General features: G+C 51.7%; 1 long non-coding RNA gene across 1 annotated transcript; it reads left to right on the top strand.

Annotated features, from left to right (window-relative positions):
* Positions 1-1,141: 1,141 nt before the first annotated feature.
* LOC138685731 (uncharacterized) lies at positions 1,142-6,231 on the top strand. The gene is made up of 3 exons (XR_011325143.1): positions 1,142-2,082; positions 3,752-4,290; positions 5,207-6,231. It is a non-coding gene; the product is annotated as an uncharacterized lncRNA (long non-coding RNA).
* The last annotated feature ends 5,320 nt before the right edge of the window (positions 6,232-11,551 follow it).

The raw sequence follows: 11,551 nt of genomic DNA, 5'->3' as shown, positions 1-11,551 counted from the left end.
CGAAACAGTACAAATTGAAAAGACTTGGGGTTGTTTGTTTGTTTTAAATTATCACTATAAAGAGGGAAACTGCCCACATGTAAAAGTTTCCCTGCAGGTAACACAAACAAAACCCCAGCAGGATGCAGAAGAAGGTCTGGGTGCAGGCTAAGGGGAAGACGGCAAATGGTACGCGCGGTGCTAAAGCTGGGAAGGGGCGGGGGGGGGGGGGAGGTGGGAAAATAGTCACGACTCGCTCCCTCCATCACCCCGCAGAACCAGGGCAAAGCGGCGCTTCAGTCGGAAATCTCCTATCCGAGCTGAAGTATCTCACAGTGGAAATCCAATCCTCCCCCCCGAAGGACAGGGAGGGATTATTTTAACCTCTCGTTCGGAGCCAAGTCTCCAGCCGCGCTGCAAGAGGCAGCGCGCCGATCGGATGCGGATACCGCTGCGGCACGGCTCCGGCCCCAGCTCCTGCTCCCACCCAGCCCACGGCTATCCGGATTTGACTGCGGCAGCGTTCCTCATCCGAGATGGCCCCTTGCGCTTGGCTTACACCCGCTCCAACCAGAATGACTCAGCCTCACCCCGGCTTGCCAACGCCGCCTGTTATTCTTCGGAAAACCGGGGTGACGCGAGTCATTTGGTCGCACCAGCGCGAGGCCAAACGCTTTGGGCTCCCTGCGGTTGGCTCGGCTGCCGGCGCTGCGCAGACCATCCTCACCCCGCTGCCTGTAACGGGGCCGCGTTCATCCTCTGCCATCCCCGTCACCGCAGCTAAAAGCACCCGGCCGTGCTACGGGGACACGTCTACCTCGTGGGACAGCAGACGTGCGTACCGGGGACCCGCCAGCACGCTCATAAGAGATACCCGTCTCCCTGCCAGCAGCCAGCTGGAACAGGGGAGAACACTTTTTACTGCTACTCCTTTGAGTAGGAGACACCCGTAAGGGCTGGGTCCCCCCCCCGAAATCATATTTCCCACGCTCCATCACTTTGCACGCCGGGCAGGGCTGGCTCGTTGGGCTGCAAGGATGCGCGGGAGGAAAAGCATCCCCGCTGGGATCAGCCCTTCTCAGCTGTGCCCAGGGGCTGCTGCAGGTTTTTGGGGCTGGTGGCAGGGAGGGGGAATCGCTGACGGGGCACGTTGCAGGGGAGCAGCAGCCCAGGTGCCGGGCTGAGGGCCAGCGGGGAGTCACAGCAACAGCCCTCCGCTCTTTTTGCCTTCAAAAGTCACGTCGCTCGGGGTTGGGTTGACTTGCTGGCACGGGGCATGCCCTTGCTCAGCAATTAATTTGGATGCAAGTAGCATTTGCATGCTATTTACTCTGCCGAAGGAACACCGTGTGTGGAGTAAAGAGCAAGTGCTTTTCCCCTACTCTGAAATAACTCCATTTATAGAGTTTGAGTTCTATAAAGCTCTTTGAGCTGGATGAGGCCCAAAGCAGATATCACGGTACTACCTACAATTTTCACACGGCATCACCCCGACTTTGTCAGACTGCTACATTGGGAGCCCAGGGGCACCCCAAATCAGAGCAGGAGGGCAGAAGCACCATGCCAAGTAACACAGGGTCCCCCCTACACCAGCTACCCTCACGGCATGGACTTTCCTTCAGGCTGGCACAGCACCCACGGGTGGGAAGGAATTTGGACCCAGTGGATCTGATTACCAGCGTGCAGCGCTGCCGTTAAGGAGGCACACGCTGCCGTCCCGGTGTTAGCAAGCCAAAAGCCTGATGTTAGGGCTAGCGATTGCATCCGAAGTGCCTGCGCTGGCTCCCGGGGGGCTGCAGTGCTCAGTCTGAGAAAAGGAGGGGGTCAATGTATGGCCTCCCCCCCCCCAGCTCATCTGCGGGTTTGAAACCTCTTCCGGAGAGAAAGAACAGGAAGGAGCTGCGTAAAAGTCTGCTGAGAAATATTTAAATATTTCAGTTTCCAGTGTAACTTGAGTCACTTGGAATGGAAAGTTTCCATTGCCCAATAAATCTCGCACACTCATTTTAAGGGGGGGGGGGTAGGGGGGAGGACGACTCTTGGCGTTGGCTGGAGGAACGTACCAGCGCGGCGAAGGCGCTGACACGCACCGCCCACCAGCAGGTACGTGATGTTCTTGGCCCAGGCTGGGGCCGAGGAGGGGCAACGGGGCAGGCAACCTTCAGAGGAAATTAAAATGCATGAGAAACTTTTCAGGAGGTTTTTTTTTTGGTGGAGCTGCCCAAGTGTGAAGCAACCTGACCGCGAGGGCAAATTCAGGGCAGGGGTACAAGACACGCTCAGCTGTGACTTCTGCCCGGGGAGGGCAGGTTTTTGCTTTTGGGCAGCTACCTACTGCTCTGGCAGGGATGGCTTCAATGCTGGATTACCCTGAATCCAGGAGCCCTCTGCTTAAAGTAGTGGGACGGAGGAGCGGCTCTACCTGCCCCAGCTCCTTCTGCCGCTCCCCCCAAGCGGAGCTTTTTCCTAACGGTACGCTTTCCCGAGGACTGCATTCCCCACATCAGGTTTTGGGGGGAAAAGAAGAAGGTTATGGGGGAAAGAAGGAAGTTTACCTGTGCACGGACTGCTATTTTCAAGCAGCCCTCAGTCCCCCGATGCGAGAGCCAGGGAGGGAAGATGCTGCAGGACCTCGCTGCCCGCAGTCGCAGCCCATGCCCAGAGGGATTGGAGGCAGGGGAAAAAAAAAAAAAAAAAAAAAAAAAGAAAAAGAAAAAAAAAAGGGCTCCCTCTGCATCCCTTGGAGCATCCTCACAGCCCTCTCCGACGCCTTTCTGTGCACCACCGACACGTCTTTGTCAGAAAAACCTTTTCAGTATTAAAGCCACTTTAGTGCCAGAAAGCTTCTCCCGTTAACCTCCTTCCCAGCCTCCCTCCGGCAACGCGGTACGGCTCTGCGGCCAAAGGATGAGGGTGCAAAAAGACCACGGGCGCAGGGTTTGGGGAGCCAGGGGCTGCTTGCGGCGGGTAAGGGCATGCACGCACGTAGAATTAAACAGAGTAGGAGCCTCGGCAGCACCTCGTTCCCCAGCCCCGAAGAGACATGGGGCACAAGGGAGAGCAAACCCGAGGCAAACTGGAGCCCTTCTCCCCAGCGCTGACGGCTCTCCGAGGGGGAAGAGGCGGGAGGAATCATGCTGTGGCACTTTGGTGGGCACACGGGGGTTTTAGGGCATCATTACCAGCTCGTACACACCAGACCCCAAGCTCAGGGAGCGGAGGAAGAGGAGGCGAGCAGGGAAGGCTGAGCTTGAACTGTGGGACCTGCACACCCACCGTCACCCTGATGGACACCAGAGCACCCAGCGGCCGGCCACAGGGCCAGAGCGATGCCCTGCCCCTGATGGGGGAGAAATAAATACAGGGAGGTCCCCCTCCACCCGGAGATGCAGCTGCAGTGCAGAAACTACCCCCAAATACAGCATTAGGACCCCGGTGGTTTTGTGGAGCCGAGACAGGCAGCCCACGGCAGAGATTTCACCCGGGTTGGACAGATGGGGGGGGCAGAGGAGTATTGCCTCCCCACAGCAAGTAAGCGCGATAACATCCATTCCCACGCTGCCACTGTGTTTCTGGGCAGGTAGTGACAGCGGTCTGGATATTCCTATAGCTTCCCACCCAGGCTAGAGAAACAGAATTACTGCAAATACTGCTATTTCTGGTCAGTCTGAGAAATACCATTTTTCCAGTCACTCCTGCCCTGTTGCAGGACCAGAGGGCAGGGCAGCAGCATATATAAAATGCTCTCATCATGGCAATCTTGCATTTACAGCCAGGAACTATTGAAACTAATGAAAGCGATTTACATTCAATGCACAAGAAACGTTGCAGACAGAGTGCTGCAATTTGACAAGAGATGGCTCTATAACCATCAAGAAGGATTTAAACAAACAAGCAGAAGGAAACCATACCATTAAGAATATCAAATAACAGCAGAGACAAAAACAACACAGCATCCCTAGCAGCAGCTTTTCTGTATACAGGAGCAGCCATACAGTCACAGATGACTTTCTCAGCTCAGCACACACTAAGGAGTCAGGCCAGAGGGCTGGGGGAGGTGGGAGATTCTCCCACCCTCTGCTGCATCCCCTTGGACAAGCCACCGGCCACCCTTTCACCCCGAATTCGAAACATGAATAAGGAGAAGCGTAGAATATGCAACACCGCAGTCACGGCTCCCTCCCAAAACGATGCACAGCACTGCCTGTGCCAAGTGGCTGTGTTCGGAAGGAGAAACTACAGCTTCCACCCACCTTAAAAGTCCTGCTAAACCCAGCTCAAGGCTTACCCAGTTCTTGCAGGCTCTTGGAGGTAGGCTGATGCTCACAGTGCGTTCGTGTTTTGCCCAGGCAAGAGAGAGGGTCTGAAGGTGCTTTTGTGGTGATAAATTGAAGGGAAATGGAAGGAAGAAAAAGAGGGAGTCCAAGTGATTTTAATGGTCATCTTCTTTCAAAGCACTACCGTGTGTCTTACAGCACAAGTGTTTCAAATGAGACTCCAGCACCTGCGATTCATTTGCCCAGGTTTTTTTTAATAGGGCTTTTCCAGCTCGTAAGAGCAGATCACTGGGGGGGAAAAAAAAATAAATCAATAAAAGCTAAGTTTGAATTGCAGCCCCTTACAGACTGATGTTTAGATTGAGCTGTTGTCCACAGTATGTAGGTAAGAACCTACAGACTGTTCCCACATAGCTCTGCTGTCAGCATTACAAGACTCTTGCTGGGCTGACATTAGTACTTCTGTCTATTAAGCCCTAGACTTTGGCACATACTGTAGTTTTCCTTTATTATTGCTCGCAGACCAGATCAGTCTCTCTGCGAACGGAGAAAGGGATGGGCCTGTTCATACCTCCGAGTTTTGTGTGAAATTTCAGTGTAGGCTTAGCACAGCAAGTTTGTGGGTACCCAAGCAGCCTCTGAAAGAGCTATGCCTGCGGTGCCCTGGATACAGGGTAAACCAGAAATGTGTATTAGGGCTCTTCCAGACTGCTTTAGGCTGTATTTTAACTACTGAGTATAGTCAAAATTTCTATTTGTTTTCTGAGATGTTTCCTATTGAGAAAAACACCCCAGACCCCAGTGCCCTCCTGCTCACTAACCACGTGTTACGCAGAGCTCAGCGGGCAGACACTGGGTTTGGATGCTAGCATGTTTTTTGTAAATTACTTATACTTCGGATGTAAACAGCGACTATTTGTTGAAGCATTGTTTTCTTGTTTTGATTGTAGGCTGAAGGTTCAAAGAGATTCAATTTGAGAACACCGAGAGTGGCCTTTGCTGTGGTTTCCCACGTAAAAGGGGGGAGTGAAATACTGTAATGCAAACAGGGATGTGGTCCTCCACTTTGCGTGGAAAAAACTCTGCTCTCCTTAAATCCTGGCAAATGAAAGCAACCGGTTGCTACAGTTTCTCCATGCTGCGATCACATTAATGGCTTTGCCCAGGCTGCCACCTCCACGTCCCGACCCCTGCCGCATCCCAACCTCCATCAGTCCGGCTTGCCATATGGCTGTTGTACACGCAGCAGGCAGGGCAGGGATCCTCTGAGGTCTTTGCTCTTGTTTGGGTTTTTTTTTTAACTGCTTTTGAAGTACTTTAATTTGCTAGAGGGTTGGTACCGATGTTTTCAGGTGTTGCTGTCCCCTTGTCACAGGCCTCAAGTCCACGCATATCACGGGGTTTGACTTTATCAGTTCTGAAGTCTCACCGCTGTGCCTCGGATTCCCTTCTGTCAGTGCCTGGAGAAACTTAACTGAAGCCATTTTCAAATCAGTGCTTGTGTTGCAGCATCTCCAAGAGGCATAACAAAGACCGGGGCCGCTCTCTGTGGGGGCTTTATCGGGATCGCTGCCTTTGAGAGCCTTTAATGCAAGGACAGTGCCTGGGCACAGGCTACCTTATCTGACAAAGTCACCAGGGCAACAGGAGGACAACATCTGATGGGTTGGTCTCCTCATCTCGGCAGCAACGCTTTGCATCGTGCTTACCGGGGCAACCATCTTCGGTTCAGGCAGAGAGAGCTTGGGCTCTGCCCCGAGTATATGTTACCCGTGTACCTATAGGAGGAAAATACAGCCTAGGTCTGGCTAGGTTGGTACATATATTATATAATGTATATTGTATGCGTATTGCATACGATCGACATCACTTATTAAAATCTTCAGCAAGACCTGAGATGCCTTTGCTGAGAGCAGCCTCTTTTATCATCAGGGATGCTTTCGGGAGCGTGTGGTGCCACAGAGGGAGCAGCTCCCGAGGGCACATAGCTGCCTTCGCCCCACGCAGCGCTGCCTCAGACCACCGCTGCACCCAAGGTGGGTTCGGCCAGCCGGAGCAGGATTTCTTCCCCTGCTCCGTTCCCACCATCGCTGTGGGTTGAGCCGAAAAAACCTCCAAGCGCTGCCGAAGGGCTCTGCCTCCAGAGCAGCTTCCCCGGCTCTTTGTGGGGCCAGGAGCTTGCTCAAAGTCAACGCGCTGCGCGGAGGTCCTGGGGGCATCGAGCATCCCCCCCATCCTGCTGCAAGGTTAAAGAGTGTCACGGCTAGATTTATGCTTTCCCGTTGTGCAAGTGCCCTTTCTCAGTTTCTGTCAGGCGCCAGGAGGGGAAGACAGTCTGTTGCCGTCTTTTTTGGGTTGTTAATGGTGGATGCGAGTTCCCCGAAGCCATATACCGAGCATCTGGCACTGCCATCCCCTGCGTGCTGGCACTTCATCATCCCAAACCAGGGAATGTCGTTAGCGATCTGCAGGGCCGTAGCGCTCACGAGGAGCGGGGCGCGAGTTTCTCGTCCATCTGCTTCCTCCCCCCCCAAGTGCCTCCTCATCACCCCAGAAGTTGTCTCGGGTGGCTGGAAAGGCTCTGGCGGCTTTCCAGCTGTTTTGATCAGGATCTCCTTCATTACTCTGAGGTTTTCTGGGGGTTTGCATTGTGTTAAGTTTCAGAAAGCACAATGAAACTGAAGATCTTTTTGTGCCAGGCTCCTGCCCTAAAGTACTTAGTCTCTAGGGAATAGAGAGCAGACAAAGGAGGAGGAAGAGGGTACAATATCTGAGCTAAAGATCAAGCTGATGACAAAATATATTATTCATTAAGTGTATCTCCAGGACAAGTAACAGGGAGTGTGGGAACAGAGCTTACAATGGTTTTAGGTACAGTTTTTAAAAAAAATTATATATCCATTTTTATCTCCACTTTTTTTGACAGCTGTTTACTTCATTTGGGATAGGACTCAGCCTAGTCACCATTTCTGAAAGTGGGTATATTTATATGTTCCCACTGGTTTCACTGGTGACGATGGGCTGTGCATGTGATCAGGTGAATGCATGCACCTCCTCTGAACCTGGAGCTCCCTTGAGCCAAAGCAGTTCTTTCTACAGATTTTGCCCCCCAGCTGGCTTTAATTGTCTGCTGCCAGAGGAAAGAAAACAGGACAGAGATTCCTGAGCTGCGCTATGGCAGCCAACATTTAAAAAAATCCTTTTGGCAGGGTTTGGGATACCTGCTGTCCATTGCAATACCCATGGAGAGAGCTGCTGAGGTCTGAGTTTTTTTCTGAAGTTGGTGGTAGCTGGGGTCTCTCCGTGAGACCTGCCTGTTAAATGGGCTGAGGACAGAGCCCGGGGCTGCCTTTGACCCACGATGACATTTCTCTCTGGTGGTCGAGATGTCAGAAAGTCATCTGCACGTTGCTTTCCCAACCTGCCAACTTTTTCTCTTATTGCTACTTTTAATACTAGCCAGATCTGCTCAGAGGAGCTCGCAGAAGACCTCCTAGCTGCTCTATTCACGCTGCGGGGCTCCTGCTGACTTTTGGAGGGTGTCTCCTGCCCCCAGACTTCTGGAGGCCTTATAGGATGCTGTGCTAAATGCACTGGGGTGGGAAGGAGCTGGGGACCAGCGGTTCAGCTCAAGGACCTGGGTCTCCAGCACAGAGATAATGAGAACTAAGTAGTTAGTGCCAAAGGCATCCCCCTCCCAGGAGTACCGCGCTTCAGCGCACATGCAACTTTGGCTTCTGGCATCGTTTATACCCCCGGGTTTTCCTTCCCCGCGCGAGCCCTCTATTCGAGTCCTCATTTGGGAAGCAAAGCAGAGCGAACCCACCCTGTGAGGGGCTGGTGGCTGCAGAGCCGCCCCCTATTTCAAAGTGGGTGCTAAAACCCTTCTGCTCAAAACCGAGCCGGGAACCAGCGAAACAAATTCTCCCCAGCTCGAGCCTCCGCAATCGCTTTCTACCCCCCTCGCCGCCCCAAGTAGAGGCAACTCTATACTGTCACACAAAATTAAACTTTCTCTTTATTCTCCAGTCTAATCTCTCCTTCCACAATGCGATCCCGAGGTTTAATCTGATTACGATCCTTCATATCACACTGTAACAAATGGTCCCAGCTGCCAAGCTAAGCAGTTTAATGAGATACCGTGTTGGCTATCAAACGAAAGGCGGAGGAGATACTGCAAACAAAGGCATTGCTTGCTCAGTCCCATCCCCGGGACGTGGTGCACAGGCTGCAAGGAAACGCTCGTGCAACTCATGTCACGCCTTTTAGAGAACAGAAGAAATCCTGCCATTCTGCAAGAGTTTTGATGGAGAAACTGTGCTTTACCAGGCAGGGCGGCGGATGCTGCGTGACCGGCGGCCGCGAGATACGAACACAACGTTCGCTGGCCATGGGGGTCTGAACACAAGAGAGAGAAAATACAGTTTGTTTTGGTTCAGATGTTATTACATCTGACCTAAACATAACAGCCCAAAACGTATCACGTGGCGAATCGATATCGTTGTTTGTTAATCCCAATGCAATCAGGCACATTTTTTTTTTCTTCCTGCCTAGATAAGACCCACCCTTCCCCCTCAGAACTGCAGCCATAATGTAATTCCCTCTCAGCAGCTAATGGCATTCATAAATTACGCTCAAGACCTATTGTTCATTTAATCCTTTTTGCTGCTATTAGCTCTGGTCACTGATCTGTTGCCTCTCCAGTCTATGGTATTTTAATGACACAGCTCGAAAACAGCCAAACTCTTCGGCTTAGCGGTGAAAAGCTGGATTTGTGTTATAAGGAGGGACGGTGTCTACCACCGACTCGAGGGGAAGAAGTGGGGGAGAAACACGACCCAGAGCCGGCTGTCGACTGGGGAGGGTAGAGAGGGACAGGCTGAAACAGCCTCATTGATCCTGGCCTGAGCTCAGGTCTCACGGAGATGATGAATCTGTTGGCTCACAGCCTTGGGAATTCGGTTCACTTCCAAGACAACCAGACCATGGCAAGCCTTTCAACCGGCCTAACCTGGTTTGGCAAAGGACATCGTTGACGATAGTCGCTCCTCCTTTGAAGTTGCAGTTAGTTTTTAAGGGAATTTGACCCTCGGGTGTGCTTTCCTCTTCAGCACAGGGTACGTGCTGCATGGATTATAGTACTACCTATGTGAGGTGCCGTTACAGGAGGCACTGATGAGACCCCATCTGGAATGCTGCAGACCACCCTGGTTATCCACACTGAGATGAGTTACACTTGGAAAAGATGCAGAGCAGGACTGGAACAGAGGTTTTTTTCAGAGAAAAAGAGACCAAAGTGTTTGGCAAATCTAGTCATGCTCTGCTAAAGCCAAGGGAGCTTATGATTACCCTTGTGATGGTTGCACGGACAGCAAACCCTACAGAGGGAGAACAGCAGCTTGAGTCTGTGCTGGTATGAAACCAGACAGTGCTGGCTGTGAACACATTTAGGCTGAAAGTTCAAAGAAAGCTCCTAACGATCTGTGTGGGTCCAAAACAGTCTGCCGGCCCGAGGAGCCAGGAGCAAAGTGTCTAACTACCTTTAAAAGAGCTCTCTGTTCATTTAGGGGGAAGGCCCAGAAAGAGCGGCGGATGGATTTCACGGCTGATGAGATCCCTCCCAGCCCTGTGTCCTTACCCTTTTAAAAGGGGATCCCAGGAATTCACCACTTGATGTTAATTTCCTTAAAAATTCTTTTTGCGAGGGATTTTTTTTTTATTTCCCTGAGCTGTGTTTTCTTCTTCATTACTAGCTTGAGAATTGGACTTTCATAAGCTCTCTTGAACTAATAAAACTCCTTTCCTGGAAAGCGTTACCTAGCCCCCTTGAGTTACAGCGCACGCAACCTTGCCCCCCAGCCACGTGAGTGACAATATTGGCACCAGAAAGGACTATGACCTGGCCTTTGCCACTGGGATGCAGAGCAGAAGCAGATGGATCTGAGGCTGCCAGCAGTTGCGACAGAAGGGGTTTGGGTTGCTGGATAACAAATGGTACCCATCGCCTCCAAGGCAACAGCAAAAATGCAACGGGCCAGATGCAACTGAGCCACGGCTTGGGGTCAGGCTCTGGACCACCCCGCACGTCAAGTGATGCCCTGCCAGGCTGAAGGGGGCTCGATGCGCTTTTCTCGGAGCTGTTGGCCTGCGTAGCTGCCGATTCCATGGGTGGCTTCTCTAAGAAAGGAAACAAGAAGATATTTAGCTTTTTAATCCAGAAAACTTTAAGTTGCACAAACCACGGTTGTGCAGCTGGTAATTACCACCACCCAGGGGAGCCTGAGAAGACGCCATTCTTTTTTCTAATTACTACAAAGCCTTTCAATCTGATTAATTCTTTCCTTGATGCATTTCCTTGTAATTTCTATTTGTGAGGATGCTAAGGGTAAATTAGAGAATCTTTCCTGTGGAAAATACATTCTGCACTCCCCACAGGCCTGGCCTCTGGTAGCATCTGTGCATTCCTCATCACCTATCCAGGAGCTGCTTTCAAAGCCAGGCTCTGATCCTGTCCTTTCTTTCAGACCAAAGGCGTTGCTTGGAGCAGAACTGACAAATACCTGTATCATGATGAAAGCATTCTCCATTTCTTTTTGCAACAACGGCTTGGGTCAGAACAGGCTAAAATACATATGCTACCTCCTACAGCGATGGCAAAGGTTGGCTCGATAGGGTGAGTGGGATCTCTTACCATGTTTTGAGCACGGGTGCTGTGTCACTGTCTCATGCGACATTGCAAGGGCCTCAGATAAGACTCCTGGAGGGGAGTGGAAATAAAAATAAAAAATATGTTTATCCTCCAAACCAGCAATCCTAGCATTGGTAAGGAGAAAAATATTTAGTGTGAAGGCAGAATTAGCCTGTTATCTTATCTATCACTGTCCGTGTCCCAGTTTCGCTCAGAAGGGGCTGAGCTGCTCCCACTGGGAACATAGTTTGCAAGGTACTCCAACTTCATTGCTGGGCATCACTCCAAACTAAAGATGGAGCATAAGCGGGAGGTCGATGGTCTGTAACAGCCTCTGTGTCCACCTGGGTCCCACGACATAAAGGAGAGATGATGCGCACTCAGAAACGACCATTCCCACCAGAGCCAAAGGGGTGGCATCAGAAAAACTGTTCAGAGAAAATCTCTCTTTTTTTGGGGGGGGGGGAAGGGGGGGCAGAAGGAGAAAAAGAGGGAGACAGAGGTGCTTGGGACGCAGGAACATGTGGGAGTCCCTCCCCATGGAGAGAGGACAGGAGACATGCTCTGATGGAGCAGGGTGGTGGCTATTCCCGCAAGTTCCCTCCTT

Source organism: Haliaeetus albicilla, chromosome 6 (assembly GCF_947461875.1).
Source record: "Haliaeetus albicilla chromosome 6, bHalAlb1.1, whole genome shotgun sequence".
Lineage (NCBI taxonomy): Eukaryota > Metazoa > Chordata > Aves > Accipitriformes > Accipitridae > Haliaeetus > Haliaeetus albicilla.
The sequence above is the reverse complement of the archived record's forward strand: the minus strand, read 5'-3'. Positions and strand labels throughout refer to the sequence as shown.